At 51.9% G+C, this 25,743-nt stretch overlaps 2 protein-coding genes across 3 annotated transcripts in view; one reads left to right on the top strand and one right to left on the bottom strand.

Annotated features, from left to right (window-relative positions):
- The window catches only part of ILRUN (inflammation and lipid regulator with UBA-like and NBR1-like domains), a 256,018-nt gene that overhangs the window by 176,356 nt on the left and 53,919 nt on the right, over window positions 1–25,743 (top strand). The window lies entirely within an intron of this gene.
- Window positions 1–25,743, bottom strand: part of PACSIN1 (protein kinase C and casein kinase substrate in neurons 1) — a 63,651-nt gene that overhangs the window by 14,815 nt on the left and 23,093 nt on the right. The window contains exon 1 of one of the 2 annotated variants that reach the window (XM_082345090.1): window positions 11,147–11,314. The exons of the other annotated variant lie outside the window; for it this stretch is intronic. The gene's annotated coding sequence lies outside the window, so the exon portion shown is untranslated. Of the gene's footprint in view, window positions 1–11,146; window positions 11,315–25,743 lie in introns of those variants that run through there. 2 annotated transcript variants of the gene reach the window in all.

The raw sequence follows: 25,743 nt of genomic DNA, 5'->3' as shown, positions 1-25,743 counted from the left end.
TCCTATGAGCTGTCTTATAGATACTAAAACCCCACCAGGTGGAAGAAGTTAACTACATGATGACCAGGCTGTAGCCATGACATAAGCTGCCACAATTCTGAGAGCTGGCCTCAAAGAAATGGGAATAAACCAACCCTGGAATTGAAGATTAACTGTACTTAAAATAATCAAGATGCTCTACGTCAAAAAAACAAACAAGCCAATCAAAAAATGGGCAGAAGATCTAAATAGACATTTCTCCAAAGAAGACACAGAGATGGCCAAAAAGCACATGAAAAGATGCTCAACATCACTAATTATCAGAGAAATGCAAATCAAAACTACAATGAGGTATCACCTCACACTGGTCAGAATGGCCATATCAAAAAGTCTACAAACAATAAATGCTGGAGAGGGTGTGGAGAAAAGGGAACCCTCCTACGCTATTGGTGGGAATGTAAATTGGTATAATCACTATGGAGAATAGTATGGAGGTTCCTTAAAAAGACAAAAATAGAGCTACCATATGGTCCAGCAATCGCACTCCTGGGCATATACCTGAAGAAAACCATACTTCAAAAAGACATGTGGGCTTCCCTGGTGACGCAGTGGTTAAGAGTCTGCCTGCCAATGCTGGGGACACGGGTTCGAGCCCTGGTCCGGGAAGGTCCCATGTGCTGCGGAGCAACTAGGCCATGCACCACAGCTGCTAAGCCTGCACTCTGGAGCCCGCAAGCCACAATTGCTGAGCCCATGTGCCACAACTACTGAAGCCCGTGCGCCTGGAGCCCGTGCTCCACAACAAGAGAGGCCACTGCAATGAGAAGCCCGCGCACCACAACGAGGAGTGGCCCCTGCTCACAACAATTAGAGAAAGCCCATGCACAGCAACAAAGACCCAATGCTGCCAAAAATAAATAAATAAAGTAAATATATATAAAAAAAGACACATGCACCCCAATGTTCATTGCAGCACTATTTACAATAGCCAAGACGTGGAAGCAAACTAAATGTCCATCCACAGAGGAATGGATAAAGAAAATGTAGTACATACATACAATAGAATATTACTCAGCCATAAAAAAGAACAAAATAATGCCATTTCGTTGCAGCAATATGGATGCAGCAATATGGATGGACCTACAGATTATCATACTAAGTGAAGTTAAGTCAGACAGAGAAAGACAAATATATGATATCACTCATATGTGGAATCTAATTTTTAAAAATGATACAAATGAACTTACTTATAAAACAGAAACAGACTCACAGATTTCGAAAACAAACTTATGGTTACCAAAGGGGAAACATGGCGGTGGGCGGGGGGGGGATAAATTAGGAGTTTACGATTAACATACACACACTACTGTATATAAAATAGATAACCAACAAGGACCTACAGCACAGGAAACTCTACTCAATATTCTGTAATAACCTATATGGGTAAAAAATTGGAAAAAGAACAAATGTATGTATAACTGAATCACTTTGCTGTACACCTGAAACTAGCACAAGATTGTAAATCAACTATACATCAACAGAAAATTTAAAAAATAAAAAAACAAGACGATGCTGATTAAACCACTGCATGACCAATTTCAAGATGACTGTCAGAACTGCATGCTGTTTCTGCAAGTAGCCCCCTCCCTCTGTCTATAAAAGCTCTTGCCTACTGATTGTCAGTGGGGGGGGGGGTGGCCTTTGGACAGGAATCTGCCCTCCCCCCACAGGTTGCCGGCCTCTGAAATAAAGCAAACTTTCCTTTCCACCAACCTTGCCTTTTAATTGGCTTTAGAGTGGCGAGCAGCTGGACTCCACTTTCAGTAACAACACTACTAGGAGCTGTGAGCCTTGAGCAGGAGACAACTCACTACTTCTGCACCGCAGCCTTGGACACTATGAACCCTGACCAGTGAGGATGCTGGGCGAGGGCTAGTCTCTGCAAGATTCAGCCCAACCAGGGGATCCAGGCTGGCCCTCAGGCTCAGGGCAGACATGTGGCACCAACACCTAAGGATACTTGGTCAAGGGTGTCCCTCCCCTTCTCGGGCCTCAGCCTCCCCATCTGTTCAGAGGCTGGTGCTCTTTTGTTCCTTGCTCCTCTCAGGCACTAAATATATTTCGCTCCTTTCGCCTTAGCAAAGCCTCAGACATACCTTTCCACACTCACGCACAGTGGTGGTAGGTGGGCAGGAAGGCAGCTGAATTCATCAAGGGACAAAGAAATGAGTCTAAATTTTTTTTCTTCTTCATTTGGCACTTTTCACTTATAAAACAGTACTTGCTTCATAAAGAACATTTTGAATTTAGGTTTGAAGAAGTAAAGGGCAGGTATATTTAATGAAGGACTTAAGTATCCCTGGGGCCAGAGACCATCTAGAACCCTTGGAGTCACAGAGCTCTGCTCTTTGGGATCTCCAGCACGTACAGCTGTTAGCAGCTGACGGTGGGGGCGGGGATGGGGGGTAGGGACATTTGATTACGGGAACAACGACGACACGGTTGAACCCACCCCTGGTAGTGGGGAAGTGACTCCACACAACCTTGACGGAGGGCAGCTTGGTGCTCTCTCCCACCCTCAGAGGCACACACCCTTCACCCAGCAGCACCACCCCTAGGAATTTACCTGGAAGGTAATGCCACCCAATTTTATCTACTGCAGCACTGCTTGTAAAAACCAAAGGCTGGAAACAACCCAAATGCGCGGCCGCAGGGGACCAGTTAAGTAAATTACCATGCAGGCCTGAAACAGAATGCTCCGGTCTTGAATGGAAAGAACCCTCCAAGCCCTGTCACTGAAGCAAAACGAGCCAGGTTCAGCGCAGTGTGGCTGGATGCTTCCATTTTTATGGGGGGAAACATATGAGCAGAGAATATTTTTGGAAAGCTGAGTAATGGTAGTTGCCTTCAGGGAACTAGGTGGCTGGGGAATGGGAACGGGGAGGGATTTTTCACCATGGGTCCTTTTGTGTCCTTTAGATTTTGCCTTGCATAAATTGTATATATTTTAAAAAGCCTCCAGCCAGTGCTGGAGAAGAGCTGAGGGAGCTGGGAGCCAGGACCGAGGGTGCACCTGAGGCGTGGAGGGAGGGGACAGAGCAGCGCAGACCCGGCAAGTCGGGCTAGAAGGGAATGCAAGAAGGCCACTCGCCACCTTGTCCAGATCCAGGGAGGGTGGGACTGGCTGCGGCCCCACCCTGGGTGTAGGCAGGGTTTCCCCAGCCTCCCGGCTGAGGCAGCACGTCTAGTAGAAATAGCTCTAGCCTTGGGGTCCCTGCTCTGCCACCAAACTGCTGTGTGATGCTGGGTGACTCACATGGCCTTGCCGGGCCTTGCTGTGAAATGTGGGTGATGCAACCAGACTTAAGGATTAGATGAGCCGGCGGTGAGGGTCCAGCCCACTCTCACCCTGGGAAAGACCCACACAGAGGTGGCCCAGGAAGACAGGCAGGCAGCGTCAGGGAAGGGACGTGGGAGGGGGCGTGGGAGCACCCCATCACCCCGTGGCCAGACATGCCACCCCACCCCGCCCCTGCCTCCTCCAAATCGGCCTCACACCGCCACCCGGGGGCTTAACTCTGGCAAATGCCTGGTCCTCCCTGAATGGCGGTCAAGGGCTGCCATCACTGAGAGCGTGGCATCTCTCAGGTCAGGAAGCTGGCGTGGCCGGAATCTGCTGCTCCCAGTGGACAAGCCCCATCCGCTCTCACCTGTCCTCAGCCCATCAAACGGGCACAGTGCCCATCTGACTTTTCTCACCATGGTTGTAAAGCTACTGTGGCCCTGGAAGCCCTATATTATTAATAATAAGAGCTGGCATTTATGGAGCACGGACTTGGTGCCAGGGCCTGTCGGCATGTCTTAGTGCCTCTAATCCCCACCGCAGCCCTGTAAGGTGGGGGCCGTTCTCACCCCCACATTGTAGATGAGCGCCCTGAGGCTGAGACCTGACTGAAAGAGCCTGTCAGCTCTCACTTCTGATTTGTCACCTCTGTTGCTGGAATAGGGGTGAGAGTCCCATTTCAGGATGGGCCCTGTCTGTGGAGCCAGGGAAGGTGCCAGGCCTTTCTCACCCCCAAGGATGCCGTAGCCCTTGGCACGCATGTGGCACAGGAGGTATTGGGCTCTGGCCCCAGCTTGACCTCTTTTACCAGTGAGATCTCGGCCGGGTCGCGTCATGGGTGTCTCAGTTTTCTAACTCATATGATGAGAAAACAATACTTGAGTCTTCAAAGAGCAAATGATAAAAGGGTGGTAAGTTCTTTTTGAAAAACACAGACCACTATGGAAATCTGAAGTTTTAATGCAGGCCTTGAACTTGCCTTTAATGAGAAAAGAGCCAGAAGGTGAAAGGTGTTCCCCCTCAGGCCCCAGGCCCACTGCCAGATGCCTCTAAAAGACTTTGGGGGGCAGAGGCCTTGGTCATGTTCCCTCGACCCCTGGCTTGGAGAAGGGATAGAGAAATTAACAGCATGAGCCCAGGGAGGGCAGGAGGGTGTGGACGGCACCATGTAGATTCCTAGGCATTAGCCACTAACAACCACAGGCCTCGGAGTCACCCAGCTCCTCTTTCTTCTCGCACCCCACACCCAACCCATCAGCAGATCCTGAGCAGTGCCTGGCACATAGTAAGTGCATGATCCTTATTTGTAGAATGATGAATAAATGCTAAGGACCTTCTGGAATATTCATTCATTAAATAGCAGAAACACTGAATTCTGTACCCTAGAGCCAAACATAGTCACCTGCACACAGTCGGTGTTCTATAAATGTTGATAATGATGATGACACAACCAAAAGCCGGAATCCCAGAGGAGGGGGTCCCAGATCCCTCCTGTCCTCTGTTTCCGAGCCCCCTTCCTCTCCTCTTGGTCAACCCTCAGGGTCCAGTTCCAGGGTTTCTTCCTCCTTGATCCCCCATGATGATTCTGCCCTTGGGATGGTGCCCTCCATCCCTAGGGATCCTGCAGCACAGACAGAATAGGTAGCAATTGGGCTGTCACGTCACCCTCTCTTCACTCTCCCTTCATATTAACCACAACCATTTTTGAATACCTACTATGTGCCAACCTCTTGATGCACTTTATTTCTAATTCTCATAACAACCCATTGAGATGAGTGATGACTTCCCTGCCTTCTCTGAGACTCAGAGAGATTAAATAACATGTCCAAAGTCACACAGCAGGGAGGAGGCAGAGTCAGACCCAGACCCAAGGGTGAGTCCTTCCCCTGCCCCTCCATCCCAGAGCCCGTACTCCATGGGTGTCACCCCAGCCCTCCTGGCCTACGGGACTGGCTCAGCTCAAACCTGGGCAGGGCCATGAGAAGCCAGAGCTGCCTCCCCCTCACCCAGGGTGGGTCTCAGATCCCACAAACATTCCCAGCAGCTCCCCCGCCCCTCACCTCACCCAGAGATGGACGGGCTCACTGTGCCTGACGTGGGGCCACCCAAGGACACTTACCAGCCTCTGCTGGGGCTTCAGATGCAGCGAGAAGGATCCAGGTCAGCTGGAACATGCTGTCCTTCCACCCCTCCCTGTGACACACACCCCAAGCTCATTCCGGGCTCTGCTCCTTTGCTCACGCCTTCTCTCCTGCCTGGGGTGCATGCTATCCTCCCTCCCATGGATCACCTCTCCCCAAAACAACCCTGCTTCCCTTCAAGGGCCAGCTCAGTCCCCCGCAAGAAGCCTACCTCAGCCCCACACCCGGGTGCGGCTCCTCATCACACCCTGCCATCAACCACGTCTTGCTGGCTTCAGGATGCAGCCTGCTCTCCTGACATGCACAGCAACTCCCACCAGATCAGCACTAGGAGCAAATTAGTTAAGGGCCCTGCCGTGGGGCCAGACAAAGCGACTGGGTTCAAATCCCAGCTTTGCCACTTTACTGGCTGTGTGACTTTGGCAAATTGCTTAAACTCTCTGTGCCTCAGTTTCCTCATCTGCAAAATGGAGGTGACGATACCACCAACCCCATGGGGTTGGTGTGAGGGTGAAATGAGTAGCCACGGGAAGCACCGTGTTAACTGTTATTATTACTATGGGTATTATTACCCGCTCTTGCCACAGCTGCAGCACTTTCAAAACAGGAGACTGTCTGGATGATCTCTCTGGATGACCTCACGTCTCCTTCTCCCCTCTTTGGACTAACACCCCCATAGACCTTTGCTAAGGACTGACTTGTGTTCCCCTCAAATTTATATATTGATACTCTACCTCCACAAAGTGACTGTATTTGGAGATAGGGCTTTTAGGAGGTAATTACGGTTAAATGAGTTCATAAGGGTGAGGTCCTAATCCAATAGGATTGGCATCTTTATAAGAAGAGGAAGAGCTCGCCCCCTCTCCCCGGGCTCAAGCAGAGGGAAGGCTGTGTGGGGACACAGCGGGAAGTCTGTATCTACAAGCCCGGAAGAGAGGTCTCACCAGGGCCCCTGATAGGCTGGCATCTTGATACTGGACTTCCAGCCTCCAGGCTGTGAGAAATAAGTGTCTGTTGTTTAAGCTGCCGAGTCTGTGGTATTTTGTTACAGCAGCCCGAGCTGACTAAGACCACCTTCCATGACGGTTGGGTCTCATCTGGACCCCCAGGTCTCCAGGAACCCCTGTGAAGAGAAGATCCCAGGCCTGGCTTTCTCTTGCCTTCTCTACGGGTCTAAAAACCAGGCTCCCCAACCTCCATCTTCTGTGAGGTAGGTCCCCAGGGCAGTCCCCAAAGCGCCCTGCCTTCAGAAACAATAAACCCCAAGGTGGGGAGGCGGGGAGAGGATGGAGGCAAATGGGGAGACTGAGGGAGGCAGAGCCTCGGTCTCACTTGAGGCTGGAGGGCCCCAGAGGGGCGCAGAGCTGAGGGAACGGGTGGGCCGTGGGGTTTGTCCCTGCGGGAAAGGGTTGAAGGCACCGCACCCCAGCCGCCCCTGGCTGGCCTCCCCTCTCCTCCTCCCGGCCGCTCCCCTGACTCCAACCTTCAGCCCTCACCATTCCTATCCTATCCCCTCTCCCTCCAGCCCCATCAGGCCCCAGGCCCTCTCTCTCCTCCAGAAAATCACCCCCAAAGGCAGCCCCCTGCGCTCCCCCGCTCCCAGGCCGCGGATGGGGCAACATCCCATTAGGCCCACCTGTCTCTAGGGAGCCTCTAAGACCATTCTGGGTGCTGCAGGCTCAGCAGGGAAGGAGACCAGGCCTTCCCCCCATGGAGCATACACTCCAGTGCAGGCAGGAAGCCAAGCAGTGGATAAACATCACCTCATTAGGTGATTAACATTAACAACAGTTGAAGAAAACCAGGCAGGGAAGAGGGTGGTCAGGGGCAGTCTCAAGCAATGACCGGTGGAACAGGTGTACACACATCCCGGCTCCCCACCTTCCTGGCTACACTGGCTCTCAGAGGTACCCAGTGGGATCGAGCCCCAGCTGCCCACAGTGGGAACCAGCTTACTCAACCTCCCTTCATGCCTCACCTCCACACTCTCTGTGTTTCCAGGGACCACCTCCCAATGAACCACTCTAATCATAGCCTTGTCTCAGGCTCCACAGATGGGGAGGCAGGAGTGGGAGGTGGTGGGAAGACAGGCCCCCATCCTCCCTGCTCTGGATGCATCTCCTCGAGACCAGTCATCCCACACATGGGTCCTCTGTCCTGACAGGGTGTGTCCTGTCCTGAGCCCTCTGCATCTGTGGTCTCCTGGAGGGCAGGAACCAGGTCTGCCCGCCCTGTGGATGATGCTCCTGGTGGGTGCACAGCAGGCTTTCCCGAGGCACAGAACTCTGACCAGGAAGAAGGGGCCCTCCGTCTTGAGCAGCAATGGGGGTGGGATGCATGCAGCCCACTCTCCTCCCCTCCCTGGCTGGGTACAGCTGTCCTGGCCATGGCTGGGTCAGAAAAAGGCAAGAAGCGTGCACCCAGTCCCTGCAGGACATCCTGTCCAACTCGATGCCCTGGGGCAACTGCCCAGCCAGGGGGGCATTGCATCCCTTCCCCTGTGAGGGCTGAAACCATTACAGCACGGATGCAGGGGGCCAGCCACTGAGGCAGAGACTCCTGGCTTTAATTGCAGCCCTGATCCTTAGAGTGCAGCTCTGGGCTACAGCATGAGCAAACCAGAAACCCGCCTGCCTCATGGAGCTGACGTTCTAGAGAGCTAGACAGACAAGAAACCAGATGAAAAAGTAAATGATCAAGTGTGGTAGGTGACAAAAGCTCTGGAGAAGAATAAGGCAGTGAAGGGGTCAGGGAGGGATGGTGGGGGCTTAGGAGCGATGCTGTTTTACACAGGCTGGTCAGAGAAGGCCATTCTCAGCAAGTGGCATTTGAGCAAAGACCTGAAGGAGGTGAGGGAGGGCACCATGCAGATACCTGGGGGAAGAGCATCCAGGCCGAGGGAACAGCCAGTGCAAAGGCCCTGAGGCACAAGCATGGCTGCCATGGTTGAGGAACAAGGGGGCCATGTGGCTGGAACAGAGGGAGTGAGGAGGAAAGGGGAAGGCTGAGGTCAGAGAGATTGGTGGGGAAGGCGGGGAGAGAATGCAGACACGTGGTGCCTTGTAGGTCAGAGTGAGGCCCGTGACTTTTCCCCCATCAAGTGAGATGGGAGCCACTGCAGGGTGTGAGAAGAGGTGGGATGTGATCTGGCTTAGGGTTTTTTTGTTGTTGTTGTTTTTAATATTTATTCATTTATTTATTTGGCTGCACCGGGTCTTAGTTGCCGCGTGCAGGATCTTTCAGTTGCTGCATGTGGGATCTTTTTCAGTTGCGGTATGCGGGATGCTTTAGTTGCGGCACGTGGGATCTAGTTCTCTGACCAGGGATCAAACCCAGGCCCTCTGCATTGGCAGTGTGGCGTCTTAGCCACTGGACCACCAGGAAAGTCCCTGGCTTAGGTTTTAAAGGCTCCCTGGCTGCTGGGGGCGTAGGAATAGGGGACTACGGGGGGGCAAGAAGTACAGGGCACCTGCTGGCAGGTGGCTGCAGCCCTCCCATCAGGGAAGATGGGGGCTCAGACCAAGGTAGTAATGCCAGAAGCAGTGAGAGGCGGGTGGGGTGGGAAATACTCAGACTTGGGGCCAACAGAATTTGCTGATGGTTTGGATATGAGTGCAAGAGGGAGGGAGGAGTCAAGGGTGGCATCAGGGTTTGGGACTGAGCAGCTGGCAGGTGGGGTGCTGTTTCCTGAGATGGAGAGCACCGCGGGAGGAACAATTTAAGGGAGATGGGAGCTCAGTTTTGGTGCCCTGAGAGCCAAGTGGAGATGTTCCTTCTTCTCCCCAGAGCTCCTGCACTGGGGGCATGTGGGGAGGGGCCAGCCTGGACCAAACTGTTCTTCTAGTCCTGGGGCCCCGGCCTCTGAGTGCTCCTGGGGCTTCCCTTCAGCTCCCTCTGATGCTGGGAAGGCTGCTGGAGGTGGGGGGCATGTGCCCTGGGCTGTGCACAAGCCCACTGGGGGTGATGGGGTGGGGCTGGGAAATGGGCCCCAGGAGGCCATTCTGCTGGCTAACTGCCCCAGAGCCTTGGGGCAAAAAGGGTAGGAGAGAGACAGAGCAAGCAAAGACAGACCCCAGGGGGACATGGGACAGAAAAAAATTGAAGAGAAGGGGAATGTGGCCTAGAGAAGGCCAAACAGGAGTGGAGGGGGGTGGGGGTGGTCAGGGCCAGATCCTTCCAGCTCTTGACCTCCAGGCCTCACCGGCCCTTGTTGTGGCCGGGATGGAGGCTGGCCCAGCTGTAGGAGGTGAAGCAGGATAAACGCCAGTGCCGGCCCCAGGCCCTGATCTGTGCCGGGGCTCAGAGAAGCAGGGGGCAGATGGTGACGGTGCACACAGGTTACTGGGTTGCCAGCTTCTGGGCAGATCTGCAACCCCACCCAAGCTCCTGCCACCTGAGACCCGCCCTCTCACCTCCTGGGCCCTTAACACTGAAGGGGGAGGCCCTTGTGCCTATACTCAGCAGGTGCAACTAAGGTTTGCAGAAATGAATGGAGCCACGTCAGCCTCTCAGCACATATCCCCCAGCCCCGTCACACTGGCCCCTGTCCCGGGTGCTCTCACTCCCCAAGTGCCCAGGGAAGGGGAAGCTCCACAGAGTGGTGCCAGGACCCAGCCAAGCTCTCAGGGGGTGCCGGGGACGGCAGGCAGGAGAAGGGGGCAGACCCTCCAAGGCCCAGGCACCCTAGGCACGCCTGAGGTTGCACACACCACCCCCTGCCCCCTCAGGCTGGGATCTCCTCCCCACGCTGGCCGAGGCCCTTTAGCTGTGGCCCAGGGCCCACCAGGACCAGGTGCACCCCACCCACTGCGCTGCTGCAGGCCCTCCTGCCCCCTCCGTGCCCAGAGCCAGGCAGTGCGGCCCAGCGCCTCCCCAGGCCCGGCCCCACCCCCTCCTGGGCAGCAGGCAGCGGCTCCTCTGCAGTGCCCCGGGCTCCCCCAGCAGCAGTGGAGTCATCCCCAGAAGCAATGCAGCAGAGGCACAGAAAGAGGGGGAGGGAGGGCCACAAGCACCCCCCACCCAATCAGGGCCCACTCTCCTATATGCCAGCATGGAGCCCTTGGGCTTGCTGCAGTGGTGGGACAGGGGTCCTCTGGGAGATCTGGGGGAACTGGGTCTGCAGGGAGAACAAGGAGAGGTAAGGGCCTCAGCTTGGGGGAGAAGAGAGATGCCTCCCCCCTGACTCGGGGCTCTAAGCCCAGGACCTGAGAGCAACGGGGCCAGCAAGGAGGCTGCTGATGGCGGGGGGGGGGGGGGGGTTCTGCTGGTTCCAAATGGCCAGGGCCCAGCAGTGCCCTGAGCGGGGGCGGGGGGCATCCTCACCCACCCACCCCCACCAGCCTCAGACTGGGGAGCAGGCACTTTGGGTTCCTGGGAGCTCCAGCCCCCTTGGCCTGCTCTGCCTGGGAAGAGGCATTTCTCCAGTCGGGACCTGTGGCAGGGGTGGAGAGAGGGACAGAAGTGCAGAGGAGGAGAGCTAGCAGGGGCACAGTCCTCCTGATGGGGAGGCCCCAGGTTCTGAAGAGGGCCTCTCAGGATGCAGGCTGCTCCCCACCAGGTCTACTGGCCCTGGCCCCTTCGGCCCCTGTGCTTGCCACCAGGTACTGCCGGTAGGAAGGCAGGACAGCCCCGGGGCCCCACTCTCCGTGCAGCCTCTTCTGGCTGTCCCCACCGGAATGCCTACCTGGGCCCGTCTGGGCACCCAGCCAGGGGCACGTAGGAGTGCACTGTCCCCACTGGGCCAGGCCAGGGCCGGAGGGGCCGGCTGTCCTCCTCCTTCTCCGTGGTGGCGGGCGGGGAGGGGGCCTGGCGCCCGGGCCAGGAGCTCTGTCCTCTTGGGTTCCCTCCACCGCTCGCTGCTCGGGAAGGCAGCAGCGCCCGAACTGCAGAAGCCAGCTCCCCGCCCCCACGGCCGCCTCCTCCCCCTCCCGCCTCCCGCCCCGCCTCCTTCTCCCGCCCCCCGCCTCCTTCTCCCACCACCCACCTCCTTCTCGTTTCTATGGCAACCGGGCAATGCTCGCTCAGCCAGCCTCTTTCCCGCGTACACCGGGGGACGCCCGCCTACGTTGCGGCTCCTGCATCCCCGGGCGGTTGGGCACGCGCACACTTCACCTTCCCAGGCTCTTGCAGCCACGCCCCACGGGGTGGGGGGGTCCCTGCTCCAGCCCCGTCTTCTGTTTCTGCCTGAGACCCTGCTCCCCCAGCATCCCTTCAAGGCACTGTAAGCTGCACCTTTCCACATGTTTCCCTCAGGCCCTTAAAATCTTACCGCGTGCCTCTCTGTAAAACATTTCTACTTGCTTAATCATTTATTCTCATTCAGTCATTCCTCAATTCCAAACTTTTATTCTGAGATTTTTCTGTGTCAGGCCGAGTGTGAGATGCTCGTCTACAATCTCATTCCATGAGATTCCATACCCATTTTACAGATTGGAAACTGAGGCCCGCAGTAGTGAAACAACTCGTCTGGGCATCCAAGGCTCCTGGGCTTGTTATTGGCAGCAAGGCTTTGTAATCCAAATTCTGGTGCTGCTCCCACAGGCCACAGCTGTCACACACCCCTTAGAGCAAACATCTAGGCTTGTACCACACACGTATGGCTCATTAGCACCAACATGTGTCCATGCACATGTGCACCCCAACGACACTTATATATATACAAACACCCATTACATGCATTTGCACACGTGCATTTCCACAAATCTGTGGATCTACCTATACATGCACAGGTCACACACACACATACTTACACATAACTCTAACACTAATATCAGTGTACACACATCTACACGGATCCAGAACATGTATCACACAAACCCTTCCTACATAAAATCACTGCTATACACGCAAGCCCCCAACCCTAGCCTTATGGGACGGATCGGTGACACAAGTAAGTGTCCCAACCAGGAGAGGATCTGTCTGCTCTTCTAGATACTAATCTGCCCACCGTGTCTTAGCTTGGCTGCTAGAGGGACTGGAGGGGACTGGGGTTGGGAGGAGACGGGGTCCACCCTCCCCCACTCCCTCTCCCTCATTCTGAAAGTCCTCTGCCTGGTCCAGACTAGATCCTACCTAGAGCCCCCTCAGTCTAGGAGGCTCACAGATATTCCCCCCACCCTCCTAGCTGCTGTCCAGTCCTGGTACTTGGAATTATGACAGGATTGAGTAAAATGGGACCCTCCTCCCCAGAGGGAGTTCCAGACTCAGACAGCCCTGCCACCCCCTCCTCCCCAGGAGGGATAGCATCCAGTGGGGGCCGGAGCGGGGGCTGTAGATCAAGTGGAGAAAGGGGCCCAGGACACACAGTGTTCCCCACAGGATGTGCTGACCCCAGCCCAGCACTGCCTCAGAAAGACCTCAGGCAGGATCACTGCAGCCCCTGTGCCCTAGGGTGATTCTCAGGGACCCCACACAGCCTGGAGAGGGCACACACAATCAGAAAGAACCAGAAGCCCACCAAAAATTAAGCCAAAAAGTGCCTGTTAATAATAATGATAGCCTCTTCCATAGTTCATCCCATCTAAGACCCCTCTCAATCATAAGACTGCTGCCAATTAAACCAAGACATGCTATAAATTGTATGAAGCATCCTAATATCAGTGATGTCAAATGTGAGGGGGAAAGCATCTTAGAATAGATGAAATAGAGCATTTCATTCATTCAACGGATATTTACTAGGCACCCACCACGAACTGTTCTAGGTGCTGGGACACAGGCCGTGGGCAAAACAAAGTCCCTGCCCTTAGGAGTGACGAGCTAGTGGATTTACTGATTCCAGTTCTCCTGTAGCGTCTCTGGCTGTCACGGCAGCCCTGCAGGTGAGGTCACAGGACTGATTAGGAAACAGAGGCTCTGAGAGATTGAGCGATTTGCCCAAGGGGACAAAGCCAGAAAATGCCTGGGCTGGGATTTGAACCCTATGCCTGCCAAGCTTTTCCCGAGGCTCTATGTTGGTTCCATTAGGAAGGATCTGATTAGGAAACACAGTAACAGCCACCCATCTTCTAGGAGTTTCACAGCCAGGGTGCTTCTCATCCTTAGGTCAAAGGCAGGACAGGGTCATAAGTACTTGAAGTGCCAGTCACATAGTGGGCATGAGTGAGGACCCCTCCCCCAAACGACCTCAGAGGTGACTTCCAGCCTGGCCTACTTGGGCCAGAAGCCTGACGCTGGGTGTCCCCAAGCCTGGAGGTCCTCAGTAGTTGGTGAGGTCGACACCCAGGCCAAGAGGGTGGGGATGCCTGGTGCCTGAGAGCAGAGATTCCCAGGAGAGCTAGGGGGTGGGGAGGGATAGAGTTCCCAGGCCCTGTAAGCAGAGCCCCCTGCCCACCTGCCAGCCCCCAGCCTCGGATCATCTTTCTCCTAAAGAGCCGGCTCCATCCAGGGATACCAAAGACAGCTGCCCCCGACCCACCTCCATCAGCCTGATCCAGCCCCATCTGCTGCCTGGCAGATCCCTGAGTTCTGCCCTCCCACACTCAAGCAGGCTCTGTGCGAGAAGCTGACCCCTTCTGTCGCCCCCCACCTTCCCCAGGCCAGAGAGCATCCACCCCACCCCACCCTACTGTCAGCCTGATCAGCCCCATCTGCTGTTGGGAGGGCCCCCAAGACAGGTATCATAAGGGTAGAAGACAACAAGATTGGGATATCCTTAGTTTTTGTCAAAGTTGACATCGATAAGAGACCCCCCCCAAACCAGCAAAAATACGGGTAATAGGTTACGCCATGTCAGCCTGTGCCCTTTGAAACTGCTCCGTCTTTATCTCCTACCTCCCTCGTCTCCTTCTTCCCAAGTGAACCCCATTCAGGGGAAAATTGTCCTCTGCCACAGTTTTGTTGCAACTTTCCTCTGCATGTTAATTGGGCTAGAAAAATATCAAGGAGTCGCCATCTGCAGCCTCCACTCCCCTACTTGTAGGCCCTGGACAGGCCCAGGGACACCCCACATGCCACACACACACACACACACACACACACACACAGACACACACACCATGCCCGACCTCAGCCCCTATTCCTGGACCTTAACTGTGTTCCAGTCCCACAGGTGGGATCAGTCTACAAATGAGGAGGGGGCCTCACCCAGGCCACAGGGCAGCTGCTCTCGTGCCCCCCAGGAGCAGCCAACCTGTTCTGTCACCGCCTCCTTGTTCAACCCAAAGAGTATAATTGCCCCCCTCCCCAGCCCAGCAGTTATCCTCCGTGTTCCCCAGTGCTGGGCAAATGCAATCAGGGCTCATTAACTGCTGCTTTGTATCTCATTTGCATAATGCCCCCATGACTGTCAAAATGCCAGAATCCTCCCAAAACCTCTGCCCATGACAGGAGAATGGAGCAGATTGCTGGCCAGCAATGGAGAAATAAACTGGACAAGGCTCTGCTGAGGGTCTGTGTAGGGGACTAAACACGTGGGGATGGAAAGAATCAGAGGGAGAAAACCAACAACTACTTTGAGTTTCAGACCCTGAAAGGTCCCCAGAGGAGGGGCAGTTGAAACTTACTGAGTGTGTGCTAAGGCCAGGCACTGTGCACAGTGCTTTACACGCTTCACCCACTTGTTTTCCACAATGAGCCATTTTACAGGTGTGGAAACTGAGGCTCAGAGCAGTTACGGCCTCACTATTCAAAGCCTGGGTCCCAGGTCCCACAGCTTGGGCATCACCTGGGAGCTGGTAGGAAAGGCAGAATCTCAGGTCCCACCCCAGACCTCCTGATCAGAACCTGCATTGTCACAAGATTCCAGGAGATTAGAGTCTAAGGGACTTGGCCCGTGATATAGCTTGAAGATGATGCTGGTGTCAGAACTGAGGCATCTGACCAAATCCCATGTCAGTGTAACATTTAACAAATGTTTCCTGAGCACCTACTACATGCAGCACTGCTCTAGGCAGCGGGACACAGCACATAACCACGAGATAACCCCATGGATGTTTCACGCCAAAGTGGGAGACACTCCACAAATAAAGAGTAAAAGTTCAAGTGATGATGGGAACCATCAAGAAAAATAATGTGGGTAAAGGGATAGAGAGGGTAAGTGGGGGCCATTTTAGAATCCCTCTTTGAAGAGATAACATTTGAACAAAGACTTATATAAAGGGGAAAAGGAAGTATGTGATAATTTGGGGGGAGACTGTTTCTGGCAGAGGGGACAGCAAGGGCACATGTCCTGAAGTGGGAGTGAGCTCGGCACACTGAAGTTACCCAAAACTGAATGGGTGGGTGGACAGGTGTGTGGGTAGGTGAAGGGACAGCAGAGAGGGGAGTAAACAAGGTAGGAACAAAGAACAGGCAGGGGCTAGATCCTGTAGGGCCTTGTGGACCATGGTGAGGATCTGGATTTTATTCTAAGCAAGAAAGGAAGGCACTGGTATTTTTGAGCAAGGGTGGAGAAGAGATCCAGTTAATGTTTTTGAAAGATCACTGTGGCTTTGATATGGAAAAGTTACTAGAAGGAGGCAACAGGCTAAAACGAAGAGACCAGTTAAGAGGCTTTTGCAGTATTTATTCCCAACGGAAATGAGTGTTTGTGGTCACTGAAACCCATGACCAAGAACACTTGTAGCAGCTTTACTCATAGTAGCTCCAAACTGGAAACAACCCAAATGCCCATCCACAGAAGGACTGATCAACAAATCGTGTGGTTATTGCATGCAGTTGAGGTAGTTTGCTTTTTCACTGCTGTCTAGGACTCCACTGTGCAAATGCTACCGTGTGGTTTGCTTACATAGTTGAATACTATACAGCAATGAAAAGCATCCAACTACACACAGCCACATGGAAAAAATCTCAAGACATCATGATGAGCAAGAGAAGCACAAACTGAGAAGAACATACATAGTGGATTCTATTTTTTTGTTGTCGTTGTTGACAGAGATTTTTTTATTTCTTTTCTGTTGACTTCAGGGTCAAGTTTGGCCTTTCTTGTGGATTGTATTTATATGAAGCTCAAGAACAGGCAAATCTGGATTTCTGGTTCCTGGGCAAAAGATGGAGTAAATGTACTTGTCCCTTTTCCTTCTGCAAAGTCCAGCTAAAAATCCTGGGCATTACATATAAAACAAACATAAGAAGACTCTAAAGGGGGAGAGAAGAAGGCAGACTGACTAGGGACCTCAGGACCCAAGGAACGAGAGTGCAGTGAGTTCTCTGGGTTTTCTTTTTGCCTGCTATATCCCAGATGTGTTGCGGGAGAAGTCAGCAACCCAGAAAGACCAATAAACGTGGACAAAAACAGCCCCAAGACAAGCCTCCTCTCTTTAGCCAAAGGACTAGGAAAGGTGCAGTTTAGCAAGACAAAAACTTTTAAAACAATAAATGCCCTACTCTAGCCAAACACCATGGAAAAAACTGCAGCCAGTCCCACCCCATCCCCATGAGCAGGGGTCAAGTGGGGAGCCTTGCCTGGCAGTAACCAGTGCCCCATCCCCTACCACCAGGGCGTTGGGTGGTGGGTGCGCCGGGTGGTGCTTTCCCACATGGCCTCAGCTGGGGCTAAAATGTCTAAGACAGCTTCTTCATTCACACAACTGACCCTGTCCCTCCCCCTCCCCCCGTTCCCTCTCTGCCTTCCCTCTCACGTGCTCTCTCCAACGGGGTACCTGGCCCTACTTAACATGATAGCTCAGGGCTCCAAGAGCAGACATTCCAAAAGGACAAGTCTAATGTGTGGGCACCTACCTATCAAGCAAGCCTCTGCTTCTATCACGCTGGCCAGTGTCTCACTGGCCAAAGCAAGTCAATGGCCAAGCCCAGAGTCCATGTGGCAGGTGGACAGGGGTGGGGAAGTGGGGGGAATTGCGGGGTGAGGCTTAACTAGGGTGTGAGTAGCAGGAGCTGGGGTTCACAGGTGGGGGTAGGGAGCACCAGTGTACCAGACCACCACAGTAGGTCTATAACAGGGCCCAAGAATTTGCATTTTTTATGACCTTCTTTCCACGTAGCTCCCCACTGTGATACAGGCAGCCCAGTGAGCACACCTGCAGCACTGCTCCTATCCTATAACACCTATACCATGACACCGTCATCGAAGAGGCTTTTACACCTCCCCACCTGTCTGGGCACCGCTCAAAAGGAATGCCACAATCGCTGTCCTGGGGGGCAGACAGCCCAGGACAGACACACACACACTGGGACACAAGAAGCCTGTTCAGACACTGGCCTCTCCCACAAGCCTAGGGCTCTGGCTTTTAGTCCTGACTCAGCCCCATCCCAGCCCGAAGACCTGGCGTGGGTCTCCCCTGTCTGCCGGTGTCAGTTTCCTCCCTCAAAGTGAGGGGGTTGGACTAGATAAGCAATTTCCAACTTCTGCACCACTCAGGGACCCTTTGCGTATTTTTTGACCCAAGGAACCTCACGTTTTGAAAGATTTTTGTCTACCAAACTGCACATGCTAAGTAATTTTTTCAATTGGAAAACAAATTGACTTTTTTTTTTTTTTGCCGCAGCACGCAGCACGCAGGATCTTAGTTCCCCCAACCAGGGATTGAACCCACACCCCCTGCAGTGGAACACAGAGTCTTTTTTTTCTTTTAAATAAATTTATTTATTGTATTTATTTATTTTTGGCTGCGTTGGGTCTTCTTTGCTGCGTGCTGGCTTTCTCTAGTTGCGGGAAGTGGGGGCTACTCTTCGTTGCAGTGCCGGGGCTTCTCATTGCGGTGGCTTCTCTTGTGGCAGAGCACGGGCTCTAGGCATGCGGGCTTCAGTAGTAGTGGCACAAGGGCTCAGTCAGCAGTTGTGGCTCGCGGGCTCAGTAGTTGTGGCATGCAGGCTCAGTATTTGTGGCTCGCGGGCTCTAGAGCGCAGGCTCAGTAGTTGTGGCACATGGGCTTAGCTGCTCCGCGTCATGTGGGATCTTCCCGGACCAGGGATCGAACCCGTGTCCCCTGCATTGAAAGGCGGATTCTTAACCACTGGACCGTCAGGGAAGTCCCTTGACTTTTTACTCAATTAATTACCAGGTAGAGTTCTTGACCGGTATGGTATAATCAACATTTCTACTCTGAACTGAGAAAATTCTCACCGAAAGCAAAGAGCTCTGAGATATTGGGTGCACTGAGCTGCCTCAGCTGGGAAATGCTCAATGTGAGGACAGCTTTTCACAACATTCAAAACAACCAAGCCTCAGGAATTCCCTAGCAGTCCAGTGGTTAGGACTCCGCGCTTTCACTGCCAAGGGCTCAGGTTCAATCCCTGGTCGGGGAAGTAAGATCCCACAGGCCTCAGGGCGCGGCCAAAAAAAAAAAAATACAAAATAACCGAGCCTCTCTCTAGAATCTGGGGCCGGTGGGCAGGGGGATGCCAGCTGAGATCGGCCGGACAGGGAATCCTCTAAGTACGAACCCATCCAGCTCTAAGTAGCCTGTATGCTGAGTGCTTCTCGGGGCCCACCACGAGCCGGCAAGCTGCAGAGAACCATGGGGGCAACTCAGGGCATCTAAGGTGACATGGTCCATTACAATTGCCACTGGTGCCATTGACTATTCAAATTTCAGTTAAATAGATTTAAATAAATTTGAAAATTCAATTCCTAAAAAAAAAAATCAATTCCTCAGCTGCACTAGCCACATTTCATGTGTTCAACAGCCACATGTGGCTAGTGGCTACCATCTTAGTGCAGAAATAGTACATTTCTGGGCTTCCCTGGTGGCGCAGTGGTTAAGAATCTGCCTGCCAATACAGGGGACACGGGTTTGAGCCCTGGTCCGGGAAGATCCCACATGTCGCGGAGCAACTAAGCCTGTGCTCCACAACGACTGAGCCTGCACTCTGGAGCCCGCAAGCCACAACTACTGAGCCCGCATGCCACAACTACTGAGGCCCATGTGCCCTGGAGCCCGTGCTCCGCAACAAAGAGTAGCCCCTGCTCACTGCAACTAGAGAAAGCCCGAGCGCAGCAACAAAGACCCAACGCAGCCAAAAAAAAAAAAAAAGCCCATGCGCCACAACTACTGAGCCTGTGCTCTAGAGCCCGCGAGCCACAACTACTGAAGCGTGCGCACCTAGAGCCCGTGCCCCGCAACAAGAGAAGCCACCGCAATGAGAAGCCCACGTATTGCAACGAAGAGTAGACCCCACTCACCGCAACTAGAGAAAGCCTACGCGCAGCAACGAAGACCCAATGCAGCCAAAAATAAAATTAATTAATTATTTTAAAAAAAGAAATAGAACATTTCCATCATTGCAGAAAATTCAAAGAGACAGTGCTAGAAGGTAGTCCATACAAATGCAGGCATGTCCAGTGTCACACACTTGATGGGGCCCAAAAGATGAGTTCCCTACACATTACATTCTAGTTGTTCCCCTGCTCATATGACACGATGGGGCTGCATTTCTTGGACCAAAAAAAAAAAAAAAAGAAAATGGTTCCAAAACACTGCAAAAGTCACATTTAGGGATATAGCCAACCTTTAAAATCATGTGTTATGTTTAAAGAGAGATGATTAATCTGACAAAACAGCATGACCAATAATATTTGGAGCAAGCCACCAAGTATGACCCCTGTCAACATCCCCCTCCCCCGGCCAGGATTCCACCCCCCCTACCCACTCCCCACCCCCAGCAAAAAAAGGAGAGAGCCAGCGGCTGTGTGTTTGCTCCTCCTGACAAACAGAAACCTCTTTGACCCTGCCAACCCCATTCTTTGCATTCTATAGTATCTCTCTATTTTTAAAGAAAGGGCTTTGCCACAAGGGGGCAGGGTGGGAAAGATGGTGGGGATGTCTGATTTATTGTGAAAGTAATTTCCAAGAGCAGACACTGTTGGTTCTGTAACCAACAGTCATTCCTCTTTGGCTCTTGCCGACCGGAGTCCTGACTACATAACAAGTGACTCAGAAGAAATGCTGACTGGCCTAAGACAGGGTCTCTCAGCTTCAGCACTACTGACATTTGGTGCTGGATAATTCTTTGTTGGGGGATTGTCCTATGCGTTGTAGGATGTTGGGCAGCATCCCTGGCCTCTACCCACTAGATGCCAGTAGCACCTACCCCCCAGTTATAACAAACAAAAACTTCTGCAGACGCTGAATGTCCCCTGGGGGGGGGGGGGGGCAAAATCAACCCAGATTGAGAACCACTGGTCCAAGATATAAACTCTAAGCCAGTGGTTCTCAAACTTGAACATTCATCAGAATCACCTGAAAGACTTGTTAAAACAGATTGCTGGGCCTCACCCCCAAAATTTCTGATTCAATAGGTCTGTGGTGGGGCTCAAGAATTTGCCTTTCTATTGAGTGCTCAGGTGATGCTGATGATCCTGGTCCGGGGACCCCACTTTAAGAAACACTGCTCTCTAAGTGATTTGTAGCACACCTGTTCCCCTGGCCAGTTAGACCAGAGAGAAAGACCTTCCAGGAAAGGATTCCTTGTTGATGATAAGAGACATTTGGGAAGAAATAGTCTCATCTTCTTAGACATTGTGGAGTCTGCATGTGATGTCTGGAGCTGTGGCAGCCTAAGAGGAGCTAAGAGGAGGGCCAGAAAGAAGCTGGTTTCTGGAGGCGATTGAATCACAGAACTAACCAATGCTGGAGCTGTCCTCAGGAGATCCTAGTAACCAAGATAATGAGTCTCCCTTTTTGTTTAAGTAAGTAGTTCCCAAACTTTGCTGCCCATTAGAATAACTGCAAAGCTTTAAAAACTCACCCCATACGAATTAAGTCAGAATCTCTGAGTGAAGGACCCAACAGTCAGCATTTTTTAAGCCTCCCCCAGGTATTTCAATGTGCAGCCAAGTTTAAGAACCCTTGCTACTGAAAGTGTGGTTGGTAGACCATCAGCGTTAGTATTACCCAAAAGCTTATTAGAAATGGAGACTCTCAGGCCCCACCCCACACTCTGAGACCTACTGACTCAGAGTTTGCATTTTAACAGGTAATATGTGATCTATTTACACAATAAAATTTGAGTCACAATGATTTAAACCATTTTGAGTTGTTTTTTCTGTTATTGGCATCCCAACTGTTACCATCTGCAAGGCTCACACGTCTGAACACAGGGTTCACATATTTTAAAATATCATGTTGAAATAATTCTTTCAAGAGACCCCAGTAGTTTCCCCAACACTGGAGAGCATTGTGATGGTGGGCACACATCACAATGGTGGGTCATAAAGTTGACCATGCCCATCCCAACAACTTAGGATTCTACTTCTCGGCATACATTCTTGAGAAAATCTTATGTCCTCAAGAAAACAAACACAAAAATGTCCTTTGCAATTTTGTTAAATCAGAAAAGGGAGAAAACCTAAATGTCCATAGTTGGCGAAATTGATAAAAAAATTATGGTATATTCATTACCATAATATTATCTAACATTTACTGAGCAGGCACTGTCCTAAACGCTTTACATGGATGGCCTTGTTTAACTTCATAGCTTCCCTATAAGGCCGGCATTATTATTATTCCCATTTTATAGATGAGGAAACTAAGGTACAGAGCAGTAACTTGCCTAAGTTACTGCACAGAACTCACTGAGTTAGGCAGGATTTGAGACCAAGCAGTCTGGCTCTAGAACTGACCGAATCATTACAGTAGCCTGCCTCATGGGGAAAAAAATCTTCCCTGACCCTCTGACCTTTTTACACAGATATGCCCATCCTTTCCACATACACACTCATGTCTATCCCAGCACCTGTAGTACTTAACTGCAACTATTATTTTCATACTGGTCTGCTGGCCCTTCTTCGAGTGCTCTCAATCCAGAGGCACATGAGAATCACCTGGAACACTTTTTTTTTTAAAAAACTGTGGTGAGGGAATTCCCTGGCGGTCCAATGGTTAGGACTCCGCACTCTCACTGGCAGGGGCTAGGGTTCCTCCCTGATCGGGGAACTAAGATCCCGCAAGCCACGTGGCGCAGCCAAAAAAAAACCTGTGGTGAAAAATATATAACATAAAATTTACCACTTTAACCATTTTTAATTGTACAATTAGGTATATTCACATTGTTATGCAACCATTACCACAATCCATCTCTAGAGCTTTGCATCACCCCAAACTGAAAGTCTGTACCTATTAGTAACTCCCCATTCCCTGCCTTCCCTCCAGCCCCTGGCAACCACCATTCTACCTTCTGTGTCTATGAATTTGCCTAGTCTAGGCACCTCATATTAAGTGGAATCACACAATACTCGTCCTTTTGTGTCTGGCTTCTTTCACTTAGCATAATGTTTTCAACGTTCATCCATGTTGCAGCATGTATCAGAATTTCATTCCTGTTTAAGGGTGAGTAATTTTTCATTGTATGGATTTACCACATTTTGTTTACCCTTCATCCACCAATGGACATTTGGGCTGTTTTCACCTTCTGGCTACTGTTAATAACGCTGCTATGAACAATGGTGTTTCAGTATCTGTTTAAGTCCCTGCTTTCAGTTCTTTTGGGTAGAGACCTAGAAGTGGGATTTTGGATCATATTCTATGTTTAACTTTTTGATGAACCATCAAACTGTTTTCCACAGCAGCTGTACCTGTTTACATTCCCATCAGCAATGCAGAAGGGTTCCAATTTCTCCACATCCTCACCAACACTTGTTATTTTCTGCTTTTTTTGATAATGGCCATCCTAATGGGTGTGAAGTGGTATCTCATTGTAGTTTTGATTTGCATTTCCCTAATGATTAATGATATTGAACATCTTTTCATGTGCTTATTAGCCATCTGTATATCTTCTTTGCAGAAATGTCTATTCAAGTCCTTTGCTTATTTTTTAAACCGGTTGTTTGGTTCTTTGTTGTTGAGTTGTAGGAGTTCTTTATACATTCAGAATATTAATCCTTAACCAGATATATCATTTGCAAATATTTTCTCTCATTCTGTATGTTGTCTTTTCACTCTCTTGATAGAGTTTTAAATTTTGATGAAGTCCAATTTATTTATTTATTTTTTCTTTTGTTGCCTGTGCTTTTCGTGTCATATCCAAGAAATCATTGCCAGATCCAATATTATGAAGATTCCCCCGTACATTTTCTTCTAAGAGTTTTATCACCTTAGTTCATACATTTAAGTCTTTGATCCCTTTTTGTATGTGGTGTCAGGTAAGGGTCCAACTTTATTCTTTTGCATGTGGATGTCCAATTTTCTTACCCACGACTCTATTTTTTTTTAATATCCTCAAGGTTTTTCTTTTGTTTTTTTAAATTATTTTTGGCTACGTTGGGTCTTCATTGCTGCGCGTGGGCTTTTCTCTAGTTGCAGCGAGCGGGGGCTACTCTTCCTTGTGGTGCACAGGCTTCTCATTGCGGTGGCTTCTCTTGCTGCGGAGCACGGGCTCTAGGCGCGCGGGCTTCAGTAGTTGTGGCTTGCAGGCTCAGTAGTTGTGGCTTGCAGGCTCTAGAGCGCAGGCTCAGTACTTGTGGCGCACGGGTTTTGTTGCTCCGCGGCATGTGGGATCTTCCCGGACCAGGGCTCGAACCCATTTCCCCTGCATTGGCAGGCGGATTCTTAACCACTATGCCACCATGGAAGTCCCTTACCCATGACTCTTTTAAAACTCCTCAAGTCCATGCTGCACCCCAGACTCTCTGTGGTAGGGCCCAGGCATCATTAATTCCAAGGTCCTCAGGTGGTTCCCAAGGGCATCCCAGGCTGAGAGCCACTGTCCTACTGCACTGAAGCCTTCTTAGTTCCAGGCCATCTCGTGTTGGTCTCTGTATTCCCACTTTCTAGCACAAGGCAAGGTCCATGAGCCATTCAGTGGGGTTTATGCTGGGCCTGGGGTGACCATGGGAGACTCTAGCCCTGGAACTTCTCAAACACATGGGTTCCCCGGCACCTTCCACGCCCAGGGCTGTGACAGGTGCATCCGAGGAGATGAAGCAGGATCAGCCAGAGGCTCAGCCCCAGGGGAGCATGGGTGGCCTCGGGAGAAGTCACAGAGTCCAGTGGAAACAGACTGCTGGACGCTGCGGGACAGGCTGGAATCAGAGAGGTCTGGCTGATGGGGAGGGCTGCCAGGGGCAGGGCTGGGGTGCAGGCTTGGAGGGGCAGGGAGGAAGGGGAGCTCAGGTGAGGAAGAGCTTGAGTGGAGGTGTAGAGGTGAGCGTGTATGGAGCAAATGGGGGAGCCTCGCTGGAGAAGCCTCCCAAAGAGCACAGAAGGAGTAATCTTAGCAGCAGCCGACATCTATTGGAAACCTGTCTGCTTTCCATCATTATGTTGCCTCATCTTAAAATGGGGGTAATGGCAGCACTGACCTCACAGGGCAGCTGGGGGGACAGGAAAAGCCCCAGAACCGTGCCTGACGCAGAGGAAGCACTCAATTATGCCAGCTACAGAGTCCATTGTTATTATCCCCTTTAATCTCAAAAACAACACTAAGAGATGTCTACCATTATCTTTATTTTTTTAAAGAGGAAACTGGGGATCAGGGAGGTGAAATCAGCAACCCAATGTCACACAGCAGGAATGAGCCATGATTCAAACTCTATTCTGACTCCAAAGCCCATGCACGAATCTTCCACAAAACTGGGGCACCAAAGGCTGGATTCCTGGGATCCAGATCTGGAAGGGCCACTGTGTCTGGACCAACTCCTTCGTTTTGTAGAGAAAGACAACCAGAGAACGGAGGTGAGCACAAGGCCCCACAGCATGTCAGGCTAGGGGGATCTGGGGCTGAAGCTTCTAGAAAGACCGATGAGCAGAACCAGTCACTGCCCCCGCCAATGGTCACCGCTCACCGGGTCAGCGAGCACCACCTGCCCCACTTCCAGCCAGCTCAGCCCGGAGAGCGCTGGGGAGCTGAAGCGTCACCCAGGGGGAGGAGGCCGCCTCTGCGCTGAGAGCTCACCACCTGCCTCCCCAGTCAGGCTGGCAGAGATCACCCTGAGCGGGCTCCCAGCTCCCAACCCCCTCAGTCGGGGCCTGCAGCCCAGAAACCCCCTGACAGGCCCCCACTGCAGCCCTGTACTTGCCACAGGGAGGAAGCAGGGCAATTATAGATGACCTTTGCAGGGAGCAGAATGTAAACTGGAATCCGTTTGCCTGTGCAATCTTCATCATTACCACAGCAATTATCTGCAATGAGCCATTGTGACCAAGGCTTCAGTGCAGGTGCTGAGCCCCCAACATGCTTTAGCCCCTGCCTTCCCCCTCACAGGTTGTCCTTTGTCCCACGGCATAATCTCCTGCATCTGCACAACCAGCTGCCTCTCCACTCTCCAGCTACAATGGCAGGGTGGGCTGGGGGGCTCAATCATCAACCCAGGTTTGGGAAATGTTAGGTGGTACAGGAAGGGATGCCTGAATATTTCTTGTTCTTTCCCTCACTGTCAACTTTTCC

The sequence above is a fragment of the Balaenoptera borealis genome (assembly GCF_965194805.1).
Source record: "Balaenoptera borealis genome assembly, chromosome: 12".
NCBI lineage: Eukaryota > Metazoa > Chordata > Mammalia > Artiodactyla > Balaenopteridae > Balaenoptera > Balaenoptera borealis.
Note: the sequence above shows the minus strand (reverse complement) of the source record. Positions and strands in the feature narration are given on the sequence as shown.